The 21,351-nt window shown below is 37.0% G+C and overlaps 1 protein-coding gene and 1 long non-coding RNA gene across 4 annotated transcripts in view; one reads left to right on the top strand and one right to left on the bottom strand.

Annotated features, from left to right (window-relative positions):
• Positions 1 to 21,351, bottom strand: part of LOC129060042 (uncharacterized) — a 219,674-nt gene that overhangs the window by 100,701 nt on the left and 97,622 nt on the right. The gene's annotated exons all lie outside the window — the stretch shown is intronic.
• Positions 1 to 21,351, top strand: part of HS3ST5 (heparan sulfate-glucosamine 3-sulfotransferase 5) — a 181,200-nt gene that overhangs the window by 67,046 nt on the left and 92,803 nt on the right. For 2 of the 3 annotated variants that reach the window (XM_054558060.2, XM_054558055.2), the window contains exon 2: positions 2,193 to 2,304. The gene's annotated coding sequence lies outside the window, so the exon portion shown is untranslated. The remainder of the gene's footprint in view (positions 1 to 2,192; positions 2,305 to 21,351) is intronic. The other variant, XM_054558056.2, reaches the window with a different exon arrangement.

Raw genomic sequence — 21,351 nt, 5'->3', positions numbered from 1 at the left:
GCAGCTAGTAAAAGATAACCCTTTCTCAGGTCATGGTTGTCAATCTGATGTTGAATCAGAGTAAAGAAATCTGTTTTGCTATACTCGCTTTGATCCAAAACAGTATTTACTATTTGCTAATCCATTTCCAACTGACAGTACTGTAGTTCTACAGACACCTAAGAAAAGCCCTAGTAACTGAAATAGCATTTACTACTGCAACAGAAAATAGTTATATTTTGTAAAGGAAATTGATCCTTTTTATAGAGGAGACTCCAAGGAATAAAATCTAAATAATTTTGTGATTAAATTTTTTTAAAAATTACATTACAACTTCAAGATTGAGGAAGAACACTCAAAAAAATTTTATAAATTATTGGTATATATACTCTATATTTATATTTGTAACAATATACATATATACATACATATATAAATTTGTATTTTTTTTAAAAAATCATCAGCTAGTTTTTCTAGTGCAATGTAATTATCATTTAGCATAAACTCTGACACTTAATATTTGTAAAGTAAGTGAATAAATAAGTGATAAATTTTATAAAATGTCTTTTAAAGGGATCTCTCTGAAAATCATTTTTTGTTAGCTCTTACCTTCTACTTTAACCTTCTCCACTGAAAGAGCTGATAAAGCTGAAGTGTATCTACTCACAGCTTTGAAGAATGTGTGTTTTTCCCTTATCTGTTGCTTTCCTGTATTCTAGAATTAGTACAAATGTTAAGAATCTAAAAGAGAGCATAACCTCTGGTGACTGAAAGGGCAATTTAAAGGCAAGTTTGCATGTTTTGTTCCTTGAACTAAATACCTGCAATTACTGATTGTCACATTTTTCTTCTGTTGTAAAAACTGAACTAATTGAAGGTATTACCCTTAGGGGACAAGCTCTACAGTATAATGAATGTTGAGTGCCCTCTTGAGTTTAGCATTTTAATTATTTATAATTATAATGATTTCTGTTTATTTGAGAACTTTGGGAATAATTCTAGTTTATCAAATTGAGAAACAGAGTAGTTGAGGCTTTATTTTGTTATGTTTCATACCGAGGTCAGCAGGCTTCTGGATATGCCAAGAAGTTCTCACAAGCAAAGGGGCCAGTTTTCTGGGCGTGACTGGTATGTGCCATGTCCTAAAATAGCTGGATGTGCTTTTTTCTACTCTCTCTCTGATTTCTCTAGAACGATGTGGGCAATATTGGGGTTGTGAGGTGAAGAGTTGACAAGAACTCAACTGGAAGAAATTGGAAATAATTTATGAATGTATGTTAATCAGAGAGGAGACACAATAGACTCAGTAGCTGGCTATTAGCCAAGTGTATAAATTTTTAAGACCTTTTTCTTTACTTGAAAGAGATTGTCTGTGTGTGTGTGTGTGTTTTGTACCCTAAATATATTTGCATATAATAGATCCAAGTAAAAGATGGGTTTCTAGGCCATTATGGACCAAAATAATCTTTTTGTCAACTGCAATTGGATATATATTAGTGAAATGATGTATTAGGGTCTTACAATCTGTTTAGATGTCATATACACTCTTAATAGTAGCCTGAAATAGTAATTAAATATTACTTTTAAAAAAGAGCTTGGCATTGCAGTCTGTTTCATTTTTCTCATCTTTCTTTTTTTTATCCCACTAATACGGCACTTTAGTTTTAGAGCCAAACATGTACTCTGCAGCTAGAGAATTAGAATTACTGGTAGCTTACATTCAACTTAGGAAGAAGCAGCAACTGCATAATATATCAAAATAGTAGCAAAGGTAAGAATGATTGATATAAATAATCATATAGCTATCAACAGGTCTGGATATACACAATACATAACATTTTAAAGGAGAATAACTTTAACCACTCTCACCTAAAATTCTCAGCAGCCAGATCGGAAACAAGGTTCTGCTATACAAATGTTATTTAAAAGTCCATGTGGGTAGCTCCCCATTTCCTAGCCCATCTCTGATCAAGGGAAATTAACAATTACATATTCCAGGGTTAAGCTCAAATGTGATTCCTGCTCTTCCCCTGCAAACTGTTCAATAAAGGACTGGAAGTACTATGAAAAAAGAAAGAGAGAAAGAAATGTTCTTATCATCCACAATATACTTCTTCCAACAGCAAATCTAACCACAGCTGGGAAAAAGCAGCAAAAACAAACAAACAAAAAGACTAATTGGAAAATCACTTTGCCTCCGTGTCCACCCCCAGGTGCTAAAGCAAGGGATGAACCGAAAGGACAGCCAGTAGGTGAGGAGAGGCCATGGAATACCCGCCAACAAGATAATCATCGCTGGAATAATAGGGACCTGTCTGAATGTAGGTATGTGTGCCAAAGACTTCTACGTGCTCTCACAGTCCATTATCTGGCATTCCCTGCTTTCATCCGTGTTATATACCTGCCATCTCATCACTCACAGCCACTCGGAACCCCCTGGTGGCCCTCCAGCAGGAGGTCTTTCTCCTCTCTTGAGCTTCTAAAACACTGTACAAAATCACTTTAAACTGCTTCCTGCTTCAGTGTTGCCCATATAGAAACCTTCCCAGTCAATGAAATGGATTCTTTTTTAAAAATTTTTTTATTGATTTTCTTTTGTGTGTGTTGTTTTTTGTTTGTGTGTGTGTTTGTTTTTGTCAAGCTGCAGTTATCATGAAACTGATTCTTATTTCCTAAACACAGAGATCCTTTGTCTTTGCTGTTCCTATTATCTGAAATATCTTTCCCAACTACTCTTTGATAGTTTTAGGTCTGTTTACTCTTGAACGCCAAACAAAGTCAATGGTCACCCACATCACAACAGTCTTGTCGATTTCCTCATCCCCATTATTTCCTTTCTTCCAAACTTCTGTAGAACTTGTTGTATACCTCCTCTGACATTTGTTTGACAAGTTCTATCGTGCTTTTTATCCATATGTGCATATATCCTGTGTCCTTGCTATAACAGCTGTTTCTTTCTGGAAAAGACAGGATCTGTTGTGTTTTTGTATACCAGAATCCAAGAAGAGGGGAAACCAGCATGTCACCAGCTGCTGTGACGGAGTCAGGCAGCACAGGGAAGTGGCTCAGAGCATGGACTCTGGAACTAGACTGCCTGCGTATGAGATCCTGCTCGGCCAATAACTAGCTGGGTGATCTTGGCAAGGTTTTTTGTTAAAACTGTTATGCCTTAATATCTTTAAAATAGGGACAATAATACTATGCATCTCATTGAGTTGTTGTGATTAAATGAGTTGATTAGAACAGTATCTGACACACATTAAACACTCAAAAGTATTGCCTACTTACTACTGTGTCTACAGTAATATCCCATCTTAATTTTCTCCATAATGCTATAAAATATATGCATTGTTCCCATCCTCAAAACAGGAACACTGTGTCCCTGGATAAAAATACTAAAGGAAGCAGAATCAGAACTAAAGTTTCTGGTCTTAAACCCGAGGCTGTATCATTCTGAATATTGTCTCACACACATGTGCGCAGTGACCAGTTGCTATTGATAACAATAACATTTATTCCTCTCTAGCCACATACAGTGGCATGTGCCTGTAGTCCCAGCTGCTCAGGAGACTGAGGCAGGAGAATGGCTTGAGCCCAGGAGTTTAAGGCCGCAGTGAGCTATGATCGCATCACTGCACTTCAGTGTGGGTGACAAAGTGAGACCCTGTCTCAAGAAGAAAACAAATTATTCTTTTCTGTTCTTATAGTTTTAAACTAAAGTATGCTGAGATTTCACTGTTTTATATTAAAAAATAATCAGAAGATGAAATGTTTCCACTTAACTGTAAATACCTTTTTTTAGTGAGCTAATTCAAATTGGATGGAGTCATAACTACTTTTTTTTGGTCTGACTCAGAGGCTAAAATGCAACTCAACAAGTATTTTATGTTCTGAGGCACTGAAGGAAAAGGAGGGAGAAAAACCAAATGGTTATTCCTACCCTAGGGTATTTTAAATCTAGGTAACTCAGTAATGGAAACACAGCAGAAACATCGAACACAATTTAACCTCTCATTCCTAGGTTCACTGTGAGACTGGTCCTTTTACAGTCCCTCCCTCACCCTGTGTAATAGTGCAGGTTGGATACAGTATCATTGTCTATAAAAAAATAACATTTTAGGATTTGGTGGAATATGCCATTTAAAAGTAAGCTATACAATTTATATGAAGTAGTTTTAAAATTATTTTATTCTATTTGAAATTGTTTTGGAGAATTTACAAAGACCTTGGTTAAATGGAGCATGCCAGCCACTCTTGGAATCTCTTTATTGTCTAGAAAATCATTAAGTCTTGTTTTTGTCACTTGCAAAGTTCCTTGGCTGCTGCTATTTCTTTGTGCATCTGAAGTACTGAGCACTGTGCTGGGATGTGGCAGATAACTGATAAATCCTTAGATTATTGGTAAATATTTTACCACCCTACTGATGATACATTAAGTATACTGTGCCTCCCAGCCCAACACCAAAGTCCAGAGTAGCTTCATAGATTCTCACCAGACCTAAGGAAACTACCTTTAGGTGAAGATGACCAAGAGTAGGGATTAGAAGGATGAGGAGTTTTGAACACTTAACCTTATTCTAGGTATTTTTACTTCATTATTTTTATTTATTTATTTTTTTAATTTTTTTTAGAGATGGGGTCTTGCTGTGTTACCCAGGATGGTCTTGAACTCCTGTCCTCAAGGGATCCTCCCACGTCAGCCTCCCAAGTAGCTGGATTATAGGCAGGAGCCAGCGTGCCTGGCTTAGGTTTTTAACTTACATACATCATTTCATGTAATCCTCAAATAACTCTATGAAGTAGGCATTGTTGTCGCCATTTACCAACAAGGAAGCTAAAATCCAGAGAGTTTAACTAATATATTTAAAAATCACAGAGCTGGTGAGAAAGAATTTCTGGTGCAAGTGTAATCCAAAGACCAAACCAATGATGTAGCAGTCATGGGGGTGAAGTGAGCGCTAGGTTCAGCGTCCTGAAGCAGGTACTCTGACACTGACGTCAAGTTGCCTCAGGCATATTATAGAACTTCCTCATGCTTCAGTTTTCTCATCTCACATGACATTACTATGAAGATCAAGATATTTTATTTGTGAAATAGCTTTGAAATGATCAGAGGTGCTATAAATATTAATTATAGTTGTGAGTTTGGTAAATATAAACATTGAAACAAAACATCCCCAAAGGATTTGAAAACCCTGGCAGGCAATGGAGAAGAAGTGGAAGTAATAAAATGAAACAAAGACCAAAGATGTAGAAACCCCATGCTCATGCAGGGATTCTGGGAGCAAATCTAGACAAGATTGCCCCTAGTGACCTAGCGCTGATGCTGACCCAATGCTGTGCATTTCTCAGTTACTAAGTGGCAGTTACCCTTATACGTTAGATCATGTTTTAATATGTAGGTATAATGGCCATAATCACTAAACCAAGGACTGGACATAGGACAAAACATTAAACATCAGAACTGTTGCATATGGAGCCCTGTACCTTGTATAAGGAACGGTTGTATGGCAAGCTCTTCATTTGGAGCATTAAGAATAATACTATCCATGCATACATCATTTTAAAAGTACATCCCAGCATCCCTGAAACACCCCAGGAACCTCAATGGGATACAGCCTGGTGCTTCTTGGAACAATCTCTTTAACAGTTTTTCAGAGGAACTAATGGCACTTCAAGTTATGGCTGCTGACTGGTTTTGACCTTGTAGATGTTGAAGGGAAGTAAATGTATTTGATGAGTTATTAAGCACATGCTTCAGTTATTATGATAGTAAAAACAGCTCAGTCTTATAAAACTGTGAGGTGCTTTCTGTTTCTTAGCACTTAATTGCATTCCTACTGAGTTTAGATAATGTCATTAATCTCAGCATGTGACATAGTGTATTTATTTAGATTTAAGAAAATTACCCAAATTTCTTTCTATTCTTTTGTTTACAGTTATATAAGTTTATTTCAGAATTACTTACTCGATTTTTTAATAATTGTATTTTAACCCAAATGAGAACAGGCAACTTAACCGATACTTTAGACGATATTTTAGAAGTCAAAAAGAAGTTAAGAAACCAGTTTTAGATGTCCTTTGTCAAAGCCTGCCTAGAGGAGGCCTCTGCTTCCAAGATATACTGCTGAGATGGAGAATCTATGATCAATTGCTCAATTTCATCTGGCCAATTTCAACTGTCAAGTATTTCTAAAAATATAGGCCTGTGACAATAACACATTGGACTTTGTTCATAGCCTCCTTAGTATTTGCAGTTTATCATTATTGTTAATTATTAAGCATTCTGATGGCAGAATGGGTTGCAAGAGTAATAATCACAATCACACAGCAACAAATGGCTAATTTGGGGGTATAGTCCTCAGTTTCAAAGGTATTTTGTAAACTGTAAGTCACTATACAAATATTATTTATAGGAATAATTTTTATAATACCAAATTATGTTTTTCTGCAAGATAGTGAAACATTATAGAGAAAAAAATCCTACATATTTTACTTTAAAAGTATTCATGAGCGTGTGTTCTTTGACATATAACAGGATGTCTGTGAGAAGACTCATGAGAATTATAATATCTGCTCTTAATAAAGTACTTGCTGTATGTCAGACCCTTTAAAATGGATCATTCTTAGTCTTCAGAACATTACTTCAAGGAGATTTTGTTATCTTCTTATACAGCTGAGAAAACTGCAGCTAAGATAGGTTCATAAGTAGATTAGTAAACTAATAAATGGTAGAACTACAGTTCAAACCCAGATCTTTTAGACCCCTCTGCCCATCCTCTTTAACTATAAGAGAGGCTAGGAGGTAAGGAGTGAAAAAGAAAAACTCTCAAATAGAAACAATGATTGACAGATTAATTAATTAATTAGTTAAGTAATAGTAGCTACCATTTATTAACAGGCCAGGTACTGGGTTAGGTGCCTTAGAGACCTTAAGTTCATTATCCTAGTAAACAGCTCAAAAGAGTTCATTCATCTCAGATTTTTCAAATAAATTAGAAATTAATATTCTCATTCGCCTTATGAGATGTTTAACGTTCGAAGACATTGAGTAACTGACACAAAATGGCGCACCTAGTGAAGAGCAGATCTAAGTTACCAATTCAGGTCTTGTCAAGTTCTAAAAATCCATATTCTTTCTATTAAATAATATTATATGCTAAAACATATGTCTTATTTATACAATAAAGACTCTAGACTACGGCGTACTTACCTTTTTTTCTTTTAACTTATTCTTGGGATGATTTCAGTTTTATTTAAAACTTACCGAGCTTTATGATATTAAGGAACTTTCAGATAGTTAGTATTAGTTCGATGAATATGGACTAGTTTGTGTTTATTCTAATGCTGCCCATGATTTCCGAGTCAGATTTTTACATTATAAATCTCATGTGCTCAATTTGTATTTCATAGTCTACAATTTCACTAAGAACTTTAAAAATGAAAGAGAATTTATTAAACTCAGGAAAACTGCCTCATATATGTAAATTGCTGCTCTGAAATACCACAAGTCACAAATACAACTGAATAGCTTTCATCCTAATCATATAAGAAGCCTAGAACAGCATTTTGCATTCATTCATTAAACAAGTGTCCACTGATGGCCAACTATTTTTATAGCGTTGTGCTGGGGACATTGGCCGATAATAATTCAAAACCCCCTCGCCCTCAATGAACTTTACAAATTAATTAAGGAGAAAAGGCAGGGTAACCATTAAGTAACAAAAGCCAAAGTTACATAATATTGCAACTGTGAAATAAATCATGCTTAAAAAAAAGAGTGCTCCAACTTCATGGCAGGAGGTGCTGACTATGGGTTGAAGTGGTCAGAAGGACTCCAGAAAGGAAGGTAACTGGATCAGCAGAGAGGATGGACAGCACTGGTCAGGCAGGTGCATGTGGTGCAGGTGGCCAGGAAGCAAATTCATTTATTGTTCTGAAGGTTTGTGCAAGGGAACTGGAGAAGACTGGAAAAGGAGGTGAGGCCAGACAGCCAAAGGCTTTGATTTTAGCTAAAGACTCTGGCCTGTGGCCTCCAAGTGATAGGGAGTCATTGTACACTTTTGAGCAGGGGAATGACATCATTAAAGTAGTCCTTTAAAAAAGATTAATCTGGCAGGATGAGGCAGGATGGATTGGTGGAAAAAGAACAGGAGCAAAGAAACTACTGCAATAATTCAGGTGTAAGGTGATGAGGTTCTGGGCAGAAGTGACAATAGGAAAAGAAGGAAAGAAATAAATGTAAGAGATAGTTCAAAGGAAGACATGACAGAAGGTGATGACTAGATGTGGGAGGAGAACAGACAAAATACACTAATTTTAAATCCTATTTGGAAACTTTTATAGTTTATAAAGTGTATAGAGTTCATGAGACATATATAATATCCCTGGCCTGAGATGCCATTGGATCCGAGGAAGATGTTGCTTTTACTCGACGTAGCACTTATTTTGCAAAATCTAAAGGAAACTGCTCTATTTTAAGAGATAATAAATTCTATTATAAAAACTACTGAGAGAATAATTTTATCTTTATGTCACAATAATAATAATAACTGCAGATACAGAGTGACAGCGCAATTAGATGAAAATTCAGCTAAACAATGATGTTTCATTTACCTCCAAAATTCTATTTTATTAATTTAGCTGTTGTTATATTTTCTACCAAATTGGCTTTTTTAAAGTGTGAACTGATTAAGTCTAGATTTGATTATTTTCACAAATATGTTAATATGATTTTCCAGTAACTTGGGGATTTTTGTGTCTTCATTTTAGGAATAATTCCACTGTCTTCAAAATATATTTGTGTAATAATTACGTTACTTTCCAAGTGAAAAATGCAGCCATAGAGAAAGTGATTTTATGATTTATCCAAAGTAGTGTGAGAGGTCAAGAATCTCTTCCTATGGGTCCAGTGGACTGTATATTAATAGATTAAAAAAAAGATTAGAAAACAAGTAATATCATTTTTGATTGCTTATACTTAGTGAAAATATTGAGTGCCAGGCAAATGCAACCTTCTTCCCTAACACACACACACACACACACCATTGCATTATATATATATATATATATATATATATATATAAAAAACTCAGGAAGCAAGTGTCGTTTTAGAATTACTTAGATGCTGTTTTTAATGCATCAGGTAAAACGTATCGTGGCTTCTAATATTAATTCATTCTCCACTTAGCATTGTTAAAAATATTTATGATCTAGTATAGAGCAAAACGTATTGTTATCCATTTTCCCCAGCTTTGATATAAAAGCATTCTTCAGTTGTTTCCTAAGGAGGAATGTTGTCAAAGTTTGATGGTAATTTATGTTGTCAGTCCATTAAGTTGATTTTATGGCAGCCAACACAACTATTGTCCATTTATGAGAAACCCGAGGACCACTCTAGGTCTCCACAAAGGCCGTTTGATACCTGCCCTCTCATATCGCTGACCTTGAGGGGAGTTGAGTTTGGTAATTTATGGCAAATACCATCTAGGAAGACCCATTTGCAAGATTCACTGTCATTTAGTGCTAAATGATCATTGCTGAGTCCAGAGACAATCTGAGCTCCTGACAGAGCAATCCCATAAAAAATATTGCCTACCCACCCAGGTGTCCTTTCCAATTATCTGGAGTAGAAATTAATACTTTTAAAAGCTGCTAGTTTTTGAAAGGTTATTACAATTTATTCCAGTGGTTTCTTTTGCACATTATGATGAATTAGTTTATTACACCATTATTTTCCATGTCAGCTTTTTAGAAGATTGAACCATAATGTTGAAACATTAGTGTGAATGGCAAACATACTATTTTATAGCTGAGTAATATATTTCTTTGAGAAAAATGTGCTCAGTTTTTAATAACAGGTAATTTTATGTTTATGTTCCCTAATGCTGTTGTCAGATATTATTTATTTCTTTTTGGTAAGAACTAGAGAACTTTCTTTTAAAATGTTAATGGTGCATTAGACAGATTTTAGAGTCATAGTAAGAATATATTACTGAAAAATAGAAAATATAAATTGTAAGTGTTTTTCCCTGAAAGCTAATATTTTCTAAGGTTTTCTTGACACCGATTTAATATATAGTTACTTCCAGGGAGAATCATACTTCTGTCTCAATATTTTCTCTAAATGTAGTTGGGGGAGGGGGAATTTCTAATTCATTTTTCTGAGATCTCAAGTTTTTCTTTAATGAAACTTCTTTATCTTTAATGACTGGCTTCATATGTCATTTGGAAGTACTTTGTAAAATAATATGAATTAGCACTTCGATAGAGATTTTTTTTTAGTCGTTCTCCATTCAGTGTCTACTAGGATACTGAGAAAGTATTAGTAATTTCCTATTTAACCAGGTATTAAAAATAATCATGGTGTCAACAAAGATTGATAAGAAGTAGTCTAAAGAGTACCCTGTATACTATCTTCATTCATACAGCAAATGCACGCCTATTGCATGCCAGGCATCATACGACTATGTGGAGTTGAGACACCTCCATAACAACATTCTAGAAATGCAATCTTTTTATTCCTGTCACAATTATTTTTATTCCTACAGTTTTTTAAAATGTAATGCAGCTTTACAAAATTCTGAATCTTGTGTAAACTGAGCATGTAAACAAATGCAGTAACACTTTAGAAGTTTTACATTTGCTACCTCCAATACAACAAGTACTTGCCAAAGGAAATACTGATTTTTGTTTTCTCATCAAACACATTTGTTTCTTTAGCAAATGTTTGCAATACTGAAGTATTTGTTTTATTGATATATGACTGGAACAAATGTTAGTTTTAGCAGAATTAAGATTCAAGGCATTTCACAAATTTTTCCCATTGTGCCAGAAAATTTTTTGATAATGTCTTAGGCTTAAAAGAGTTCCAAGGTTTCTTTTCAAATTTATATTGAAATCTAACATATACACAGAAAAATGTATACATTGTAAGTGTATAGCTCACTGGATTTTCACAAGGTGAGCCCACCTGTGTAACTAGCACTTGGATCAAAAAACAGAAATCACCAGCATCCAACAAACACTTCTGTGTCCCCTTCCAGTTGTCACCTCCCAGCCCTTATAACCATTCTCCTGACTCATGACACTGTAGATTAGATTTTCCTGTTTTTATGAATACAATATAAACATAGACATAACTTGTGCTTGGTATAATGTTTTTGACATTTATTTTCTTGGCTGTTTGTAGTTACACTTTGTTCTCATTGTTGCACAGTACATTCCATTGTTTAAATATATTTTACTTACCCAGCCTACTATTGATGATCACTGCTTTGATTCTAGTTTGGGGTTGCAAAAAAATGCTACTATGAGCATTATTATACATGGCTTTTGGCAAAATATGAAAGCACCTCTGTTGGGTCTATTCCAGGGAGTGGAATGGCTGGGCCACAGAATAAATAGAAGTTCAGCTTTCATAGATATGGCCAACCAGTTTTCATGAGTTACTGGTAGTCTCACAGTTACTAGTTATGTTCCTTTGGACTTCAGGATTAGACATAACTGGGAAGAATTGGGTAAATAATTTCTAGGTTTCTCTCAGGCCTAAAATTCTGTAATTCAGTACTTGTTTACAGTGGAGAGCATTGGCATAGATTTCAACAAAAGGCAGGTAATGAGAATCTGCTATTTGGTTTTCTACTATATTTCTCTATTTGCATTTGCATCTGGATTTGACTGTTAATAAACCTGTGAAGTCACATTTTATGATAAATAAATGAAATTACAGCATTGAATGCAGAAAAGCTGAAAAGATTTTTGGTTTGCCCAATTATATGCTTCCCTGTAATACAGAACATCTTTTGCCAGGCTGACGGTAATAACTAGCTAAATGCAATGCCTTCTCTTCAGGATTCCTGGTTATTCTCACTGGAGCAGAGCAGGAATTGTGTGTATGCATGGTATTTTGCAAAGAACAAGTCCTCAATACATTTTAGTTGAACATATTTATCCATTTTGTCAAATGGTTTTTTATGAGCTTTGGGGATTGCATAGAATCCTAGCTCTGCCAACTGACTTTTGTCAAATGCTTCATCTCCCTTAGCCTCATTTTCTTCATCTGCTATGTGGAAAAAATAATAGTCCCTGCCTCCCAGATCACTGTGAGAACAAAATGACATAACACACATGAAGCACTTCACACATGTTAATAATAATAAATAAAGTCTACCCGTGATAAATACTCAGTAACTATTGAGTGGTGTTATAGATGTTTTTCAATTTTAAGATGAGTATTCTTCCAACCTCCGCCTAAGATACTAAAGATTTTTCTGCTCATAATTTATGCATAGACAGACATATTATATAATAAACTAGAATCTGACAATTAGATTTTATTCTTTCTTTCATTGATATTTCCACAAATATTTATTGAGTACCTTCTACATGCTATGCACTATGTAAGACACAGGGATTCCACCAGAAGTAGTTCAGACACTGTCCACAGGCATGCAAAGCTGTCGAGGCTTGCAAGTCCACAGACAGTTACAGTGCCATGGGACCAGGCATGAAGGGAGGATCCAGACACAATGAGTTTGCACAGGGGAGGCACTGCTTCACTTCGGGAAGGTTTCCTGAAAGAAGTGACAGCTCTATTGACAGCTGATGGATGCAAAGGAGTTAATCAGGTTAGGAAGGAGTAAGGGATGTACAGAAACAAGAATGCAATAGGCAGAAGAGGCAGCATTAGAGAACAGGAAGATTTCAAGAAAGCCTGAAGCTTAGAAGCCTAGGTATGGGAGGTGAGAGGGGAAGGAAAAGTGTCAGAAAGGAAGGGGTAATGCTAAAAAAGCAAGCATTAAGGTTTTATAGACCGGACTCTTGGACTTTGGATTTTATCTTGAGGGTAATTAGAAGCCACCGATGGTTTCATTACTTTTTAGTTTGTAAATTAAAGTATGATTGGCAAATAAAAATTTTATATATTTGTGGTCTGTGTAATATTTTGATATATGTATACATTGTGAAATGATTAAATCAAGCTAATTAACTTATCATCTCACATACTTATCATTTATTGTTATAAGAACATTTAAGGTCTACTTTCTTAGCAATTTTTGAGTGTACAGTACACTATAATTAACCATAGTCACCACACTGTGCAATAAATCTCCCAAACTTATTTCTCCTATCTAACTGAAACTTTGTACCATTTAACCAACATCTTTCCATCCCCCTGCAACTCCCAGCCCCTGGCAACAATGATTATACTCTCAGATAAGCCATTAAATGGATTTAAATGTGAATGTCTTAATCAGATTTGTCTATTAGGAACAAAGTAAAGAATGAATTGGATGGGAATGAGACAGGAGGCAGGAAGACCAGTTAAGAGGCTGGGGCAGTACACAGAGTAGAAGGTTACACTGGTCTGAATTCAGGTCTCAGCAGTGGGAACAGGGAGAAAAGGATGGGTAGAAAGTAGAAAGTATCACACTCAGAAATCTAGGATGGTACCTGTAATTCCATCCTGGACAATGGGGTGGATAGTCATGGAAGAAAAAGATGCAGAAGGAAGAGAAGGTGAGGGGTGGAAGACAGTGCATTTCACTGGGCATGTTAAGGTTGAAGTGCCTGTTATTATCTAATTGTAGAAGACATGTAAGTGTTGAATAAATAGCGTTGAGTTCAGGTGAGAAACCTTTTATGAAGATGTAAATAACATAGTAATTACAGCATCCTTGGACACAGGACAGGTTGCTTAAGCAGAGCTTGGAGTGAGAGGAGAAAGGCCTAGAACAGAGTCCTGAGGAAAAGCCGTATTTAAGATAATAAGTGGAAGAAGAGAAACCTCAAAGAACACTGAGAAGGAATAGCTACAGAGATGGTAGGGAAATGTGAAGAGGGGGTTATCATGATGACCACTGAGATGAAATGTTTCTAGAAGAAGGGAATGAATGGTCAATAGTGCCAGATGCTGCCAAGATGTGAAATAAGCTGGATATCGAGAAGTGTAACACCAGATTTGTCAAAAAGGAGATCTGTGGCAACTCTGCTTAGAAGAGGCTGGCTTTGAGCAAACCAGGGTACAAATAATAAGTGGAACCACAACTAAAAGTTGATGAAATTCCAGGTAAATGTGATTCCTCAATAGCACACTACATAACTATATATTTAAGAGAGTTACACTATCCATTGTCTGTTAAATGCATATTTTTAAACTTAAGCACAACTACAAAATACATACCAGTTTTGATCACAACAGGTTTTCTATCACTGTTTTGACATTTACCTTTGAATCATGCAAACTTTCTTTAGAAGAATATGAATTTTATGCCCTAATCCAATTGTTAGAAATTTGCCTCATGGTGAACTTCAGCTGAGGATTCTGAAGAACCAGGAATGGGATGAGGGAGAAAATCCTCTTTGGAGAAATTCCTTTTGGAGATTTTTTGTTAATTTGGGAAAGAATAGGATGTGGAAGCTTAGTGTAGAGGGATTCCACATGGAAGGAAAGGTCCTGTCCTTGCGTGTACAGAGTCAAACTCAGAGAATAGACTCCTTGGAAGAAAAGTCGGTGATTCATTATTGTGAGTTAAGAGAAGACATGCTATAAATCACAAGCAGGAGAAACACGGTTCTGCTTTCTCTGCCCTGTTCCACTGTTGAAAATTAATTTTCCTCAGGATTTGTTTTTTTCCTGGTGGCTGTTATTTACAGTATGGTCCACCCAGACTAGCTTATTCATTTCTACAGGCAGTTCCTGTTGGTGCACTAAGGTAGAAGCCTAGCAAATTAGTTTAGGGGGTTGTAGGAACTGTATGTGAAAGCACTGCTTCCATTTCAATCTATAAATATAGGGTGTGTTTATTACCACATTTCACACCAAGCCCAAGCCAGGTCAGTACGTGACGTTTGTGTTTAGAAGAAATTCGAAGGGATAGTGTTTGGGTAATTTTCCATTAAAAAATATATATTATGTCACTTAGGTGTATGATATAATGGGTTCCTTCTTGAACTCTGCATCTTCACAGAGTGGTTTTGTTGCTTCAAGGGTAGATGAGGTCGACACTCTAATTATATCTGTTTTATAGAAAGGTAAAGTCAGAATCTGAGAAATTAAGTCATTTGCCTAAGTACACATCTGGTAAGTAACAAGACCTGGGTTCAAAACCAGGTTTTTTTCACAGCAGCCTGGTGGAACTAAAGAGTAGCATGCTTGTCTTTTTTTCTTTTTTTCTCTTTTTTCCAAGTTTTGAATAGAATCCATTGGCTTGATTAACAGAAGACTAATATTTTTGTTTTCTAATTCTAGCACGGACTTCACTTTACTCTCTATTCTTTTTCTTCTTTCTTCTTTATATTTATTTGTGTCCTATTATTTATATCTCTACAGGCCACTTAAAACTGGCATGGGGATGAGTAAGAGGACACTTTATTAAGTCACAAGATAATACAGTCATTAACAAAATTTGTATCATAATAAAATACAATCTATAAGAAGTAGAGTTAAACACATTAGCATTAAGCACGAGAGATATTGTTCTACAAGATAATTAGCATAAATTTGTTCAACAAATACGTCTCGAGCACCTCCTACTCTTAGGGTGCCTCTCCGTGCTGGGTCAATGGCAGTGCACAGAATGCATGGCCTGCCCTCCCAGAGCGGACATTCCAGCTGGGGGTGGGGTGGTGGAGGGGAGGCAGGCAGTGAATGCATATGTAACCAGCACAATCGGGAAAGATAAGGCAAAGTCAAATGGATAGAAGATGCCCAGAGGATGGGAGGAGAGAGGCTGCCTTCTTATGTATGGCAGTCAGGGAAGACTTATCAGTGAGATGACATTTGACAAAGGCCACAGGAAGCAAACCCTACCCACATCTGCATGAAGCACATCCCAGGAAGGGGCAACATGACCAGAAAATGCCAGAGGCAGGAACTTGCTACATGTTTATGTGCCCGTCCTCCTCCCTTCCCCCAAGCAAAGTAAGCAGATGAAGTGGGTGACGGGAAGGGAGAATGGCAAGAGACTAAATAAGATGAGATGGGGTGCAGTAGTCTGACTTGTACGGGCTGGTACAAGCCCCTCAAGGATTTATTCAAATATGCCACAGTTACAATGAATATTGTTTTGATACATCTAATGTAAGCCTTTTTTTAAAACTGATTTCAAAAACAGTAGACATAGGGACTTGCCATGTTGCCCAGGTTGGTTTCAAGGCCCTGGGCTAAAGCAACTTGCCTGCCTCAGCCTTCCAAAGTGCTGGGATTACAGGGGTGAGCCACCACACTCAGTCTCAATCCAAGTTTTACCACCTTGCTTCTCTTTTGGGTTCCTTTTTCAGCTCTGAATAATGCCAGCTGGAATATTGAGCAGGATCAGAAAATAAGCATGCTTTCACTCACCTCGCCTTCCTACTGAGGCAGGCAGCAATAATTGATCACAGATTTCTCTAGTCACACCGCAAAAAGTCAGAGCTGGCCAAGAAATGAACCATTCCAGACATAATCTTGAATACTCAGACATCTCCTTTCCCTTCTTACCTCTCCTTCATTAATAGACTGCAGTCCCAAGAGCCAAACCTTCAGCATCTGGATTTGCCTTTGCTTCTGCCCACTTGTCTGAGACCCAGGAACTAAAACTTCCTGTGATCCTCTCTGCTCCCTACGAAACCCCCTCCTGGTCCTGTGCACATTCAGTCCCCCTGAGCCCCCTGATAACCCTTCCCTACTCACCATTGTCCAGTTGAAGGGACGTGAACAGCGAAGAGCTAAAAGCCAAATAATCTTGACCTTTCTGCATCTTATTTTCCTCATCTGCAAAATGGGCCTCACCATGCCCAGCCTGCAGGATTGTTGTGAGTACTAAGATAGTAGTTATTAATAAGGTGACTATAGCTGACACCACATGAGTCCTTGATCTCATCAGAGGAAAAGAGAGGAGAAAAGAGGGCCCCAGGAACTTGAAACAGAAGAAACCAAGGTGAAAATTACTTACGTTTTTTATTGGCCTCCTAGTTTCACCACACTGCCACTTCTATCATACCTCACTGAGCACAGAAGAGCAAATGAATGAGATAAGACAGAATATGATAATCCAGGACAGAAATTTCATCTCTCCACCAATATGGTGCAACGGGAGTCTGCCCCATTGAGAAAATGAATATGAAGATGAGCATGAAGCAAATATTGCCATGGAGAGAGGATATGATTTTTCAGCAGGTGGGTGGGAAAAAGGAGTGGATCAGCGCAAATGTAGAAACAGGCCATTTATAAAATTAGGAAATATAACAGAATCCCAATAGAACATGTAAATATTTCCACCTATACCTATTGTTATTTAATGGGGATTACTGGACATTATTCTTTAGCTATCCTGGAGCAGGGCTGACCTGGGTTTAGGACCTGGCACTCCCGCACCAGCATGGAACATGCAAAAGGAGATATCCCAGCTGTTGGTACGGTGAGGAAGTCTAAACCAGGAGACAGAGCCCAGGATCCAAACGGCAGCACTGCCCACATTAACAGTACCGTGGGCATCAGGCAGTAAAAGGGTGTTTCAGTGAACAAGTTAAATACTGCAACTGGAAATATTCAAGCTGATAGGTAAAGTCTCAACCATTGGCTGGGGATCAGTGGCAAGACTTCAACTCCTTGTAGAGTCAAGAGGGGTGTGAGGGCTGAGAGAAAGACTAAGACTAGCCCAAAGCAAAATAAAGAGCATGAAAATTATTAGGCAGATCCCCAAGCAGATTCAGTTAACAAAACTGGGAGCTAATCATTCAAGACAAGGAAGATTTGGAATCACAGTTCAAAGCACAGGCCAAAGCCTTTAGCAGCAAAGCCTTCATGGGGGCTGAACTTCTATATCCCTCCCAGTGGAGACAGGGACTGACTGCTCAAGGGGAAGGCCACTTGGTATCACATCTACACTGGGAGGTTGGACCACAGAAGAGAAAATGTGTCAAGGCGGAGAACTGAGCCAGCGCTGACCCCTCTAACTTGACAAACTCTCAGCAAAATCCACTTTAGCCTCGACTTTCCTGAGCTGTAAGATGAAATTCTGAGAAGAAAGATGAGAAAAGTAAATCTGTAGAGTTGCCGGGAGCTTTCACACTTCTCCTTCTTCATAAAAACCAGTTTCTGCTTAGCTCAGGTAGTAACAGAATTATTTCTAATTACCTAAAATTTCTCCTCTAACTGGATTTCAACAGGAAATGATATCCTCAAAAGCTTAAATTTCTGAAGTGAAAAATGTAAAAAGTTAAGAATGTAGGAGTGTTAACAGTTAATGAATTATCAGAGTGGTATGTGCAGCATAGATGTGTACACTGAAAGAAAGAAGTGTGCGTTTGCAAGGAATAATTCTTTTTCTTTAAAAATAGAAAATGCGTGCTAATATTGAGAATAGAAACTGAAATTTATTTTGCACAAGAAACATAAATTTGTGGCCAGGCGCAGTGGCTCATGGCTTTAATCCCAGCACTTTGGGAGGCCGAAGTGGGTGGATCACAAGGTCAGGAGTTCGAGACCATCCTGGCTAACACGGTGAAACCCCGTCTCTACTAAAAAATTAGCTGGGCATGGTGGCACGCGCCTGTAGTCCCAGCTACTGAGGAGGCTGAGGCAGGAGAATCACTTGAACCCAAGAGGCGGAGTTTACAGTGAACCGAGATCACGCCACCGTACTCCAGCCTGGGCAACAGACCCTCCGTCTCAAAAATTAAAAAAAATAAAATAAAATAAACATAAATTTGAAATTGTCACCATATAATTAACCTAGCCACAAAGAATAGGCGATAAGAGCATAGCTGAATGTATTGAATTGAAAAATAATGACCTTAAAAACACTGGCACAGGAATTTATATTTTTCTATTTTAATTTATAGCTTGTGAAGTGTTGATATAATTTTCTACATTTTACATAATTTGGGAGTGTCTTCTTTCAAAGGAGCTTTAAATATATTGGAATTTATTGGGCAACTGCTCACTCAGAAGCAAATGGTTGTCCATCTATTGGCTTCCAGAGAGAGGTTGCACTGGTTCATTTAGGCAACTGGAATCCCATTTACCAGAAAGCTAATCAACAAGATGGCTAGTTACATTTATGAGTATTTCTTTTAGAGGCATTTAGTTTCAGTCCCACAGATGGTAGCTGCAGACCATTAGTTTCTGAGCCAAGCTTTTCAGTATCCTATTGTACTTAGCAAGATTGCTATGCAGCAACACAATTATTCCAAATTCAGCAAGAGTCAGCGGGCCTAAAACAAAGCTATGCCATAACAATTTAATCCCAGCTCACCTTCCCCTTTGCTGGATAAACAATCAAACACCTGCTGAATTCTGCTCCATATAATGTGAACATCTTAGCAACAAAGATCAAAGAACACTGACATTTGATCTCTAAGTAGAACCCCATTATAAAAAAGGATTTTTATTAACGTGGTGTCGGATAGCTATTTTGTGGGTCAGATCATGCCGGGACAAATAAACAATACCAAAAAATCCTAACTCAACATGATTAATTTGTAAGGCATGGGTCATTCCTTTGCCTCAGCATCAACATTTTTGAGTGCTTCATTCTATCAGAGTCAGCCATCTTTTGAATGACTTGAAAAACAGTCATTTAAAATGTACAGGGGCAAGCGAATATGTGCTTTCTGGTTTTTTATTCGTGCTTTAAAAAAAGCAGTAAAAATGCAAGGTGAAAGGATATTAAGGATGTTTATCTTTCTAGTTACACTAGAATTCCCACTTTCAAGAACAAGCAAAATAGTTTGAGCTTTGAAAATGTCCAAAACACACGTTTTCCAATGTAATTCCCACAAGACAATTTGACGATTCCTTCTGGGGTTTCTTTTCATGCTTGCAGTGAATAAATAAATATAAGCATAAATGATAATGCTTTCTTTCAGGATTTTATTATAATTGCTGAATACATCTCCTACACTCAGGCATTAACTCCTTCTCTGAATCTTTTTTAAAAAAATATTGCATGCACACTATAGAATGCAAATCCCCCTTTCCTTCTCCCATCACACCCAGACAACTTGTGAAACCCCATATTCTTCATAAAACCTCTCTTGAATGAAAATGAAATAGGGCTTTCACCTCCAGTCCTTCATATAAACGTCTAATTGAAGCAGCTTTCCCCAGATTCTCTTCTCTGTAAAGGGCACTTGTACTATTTCTCATATATGAAGTAAATACTTATTTTGATGTATTTAGTCAAAAGGGCAGCTGGGTCTCTATACGTTTGCTTATGAGATTGCCTGTCTTAGGAAACTTTAAGAAGTCAAACATTGAACAACAATCCTTTGGCACTGTGTGCCACTGGAACTTAATAGAGCTCAATGGTGTTTTTTATATTAGCAGTTGTGTGAACGTAGGCTATGTGACATCTAGATCTGTGTGAATACCACAGTGTGCACAAATAACAGTACAGATTAAAAACAAACTTAACAGGACATCCAAAGCCGTTAATTGTATTGAAAGTGTTGTTAAATTAAAACCATTTATGTGACAATATTGAGCAGAAGACTAGTTTTCAGCAAGAATATTTAATGGTCATCAAGAAAAACATAGTCATTTCCTACTCCCTATAGAATACAAATTCTTGTATTTAAAATTAACACTAGCCAAAAGTACCAGAGCATCCTCGTAACATGAATAGCCTCACTTATCTTTTGGCTAAATGTTAATCTAACCAACAAAGGGAAACTGTTTTAAGCCTGTCTCTTCTTGATATGACAGGATGCAGAACTACCACAATTTTGGACAGTATTTTAAATCATTCAGGACTACTTTTGAATAGTTGATAAAAACTAAACTTTTGTATATGTGTATTACACTTTTTTCCTTGTAATATCAAAGTGGTGATATACCTCAGATTTAAAATTTCTGCTGACCTAAGAAATTTTTTTAAATTGTTTAAATTTTACTTGAGTTCCAGGACACGTGCAGAATGTGCAGGCTTGTTACATGTGCCATGGTGGTTCGCTGCACCTATCAACCCACCATCTAAGTTTTAAGCCCCGCATGCATTAGGTATTTGTCCTAATGCTCTCCCTCCCCTGCCCCCCACCTGCCAACAGGCCCCGGTGTGTGATGTTCCCCTCCCTGTGTCCATGTGTTCTCATTGTTCAGCTCCCACTTATGAGTGAGAACATGTGGTGTTTGGTTTTCTGTTCCTGTGTTAGTTTGCTGAAAATGATGTCTTCCAGCTTCATCCATGTCCCCGCAAAGGACATGAACTCATCCTTTTTTATGGCTGCATAGTATTCCATGGTGTATATTTGCCACATTTTCTTTATCCAGTCTATCTTTGATGGGCATTTGGGTTGGTTTCAAGTCTTTGCTATTGTAAATAGTGCTGCAATAAACATGCGTGTGCATGTGTCTTTATAGTAGAATGATTTGTAATCCTTTGGGTA

The sequence above is a fragment of the Pongo abelii genome, chromosome 5, assembly GCF_028885655.2.
Source record: "Pongo abelii isolate AG06213 chromosome 5, NHGRI_mPonAbe1-v2.0_pri, whole genome shotgun sequence".
In the NCBI taxonomy this organism is placed as follows: domain Eukaryota; kingdom Metazoa; phylum Chordata; class Mammalia; order Primates; family Hominidae; genus Pongo; species Pongo abelii.
This window is presented reverse-complemented; position numbering and strand designations above follow the sequence as displayed.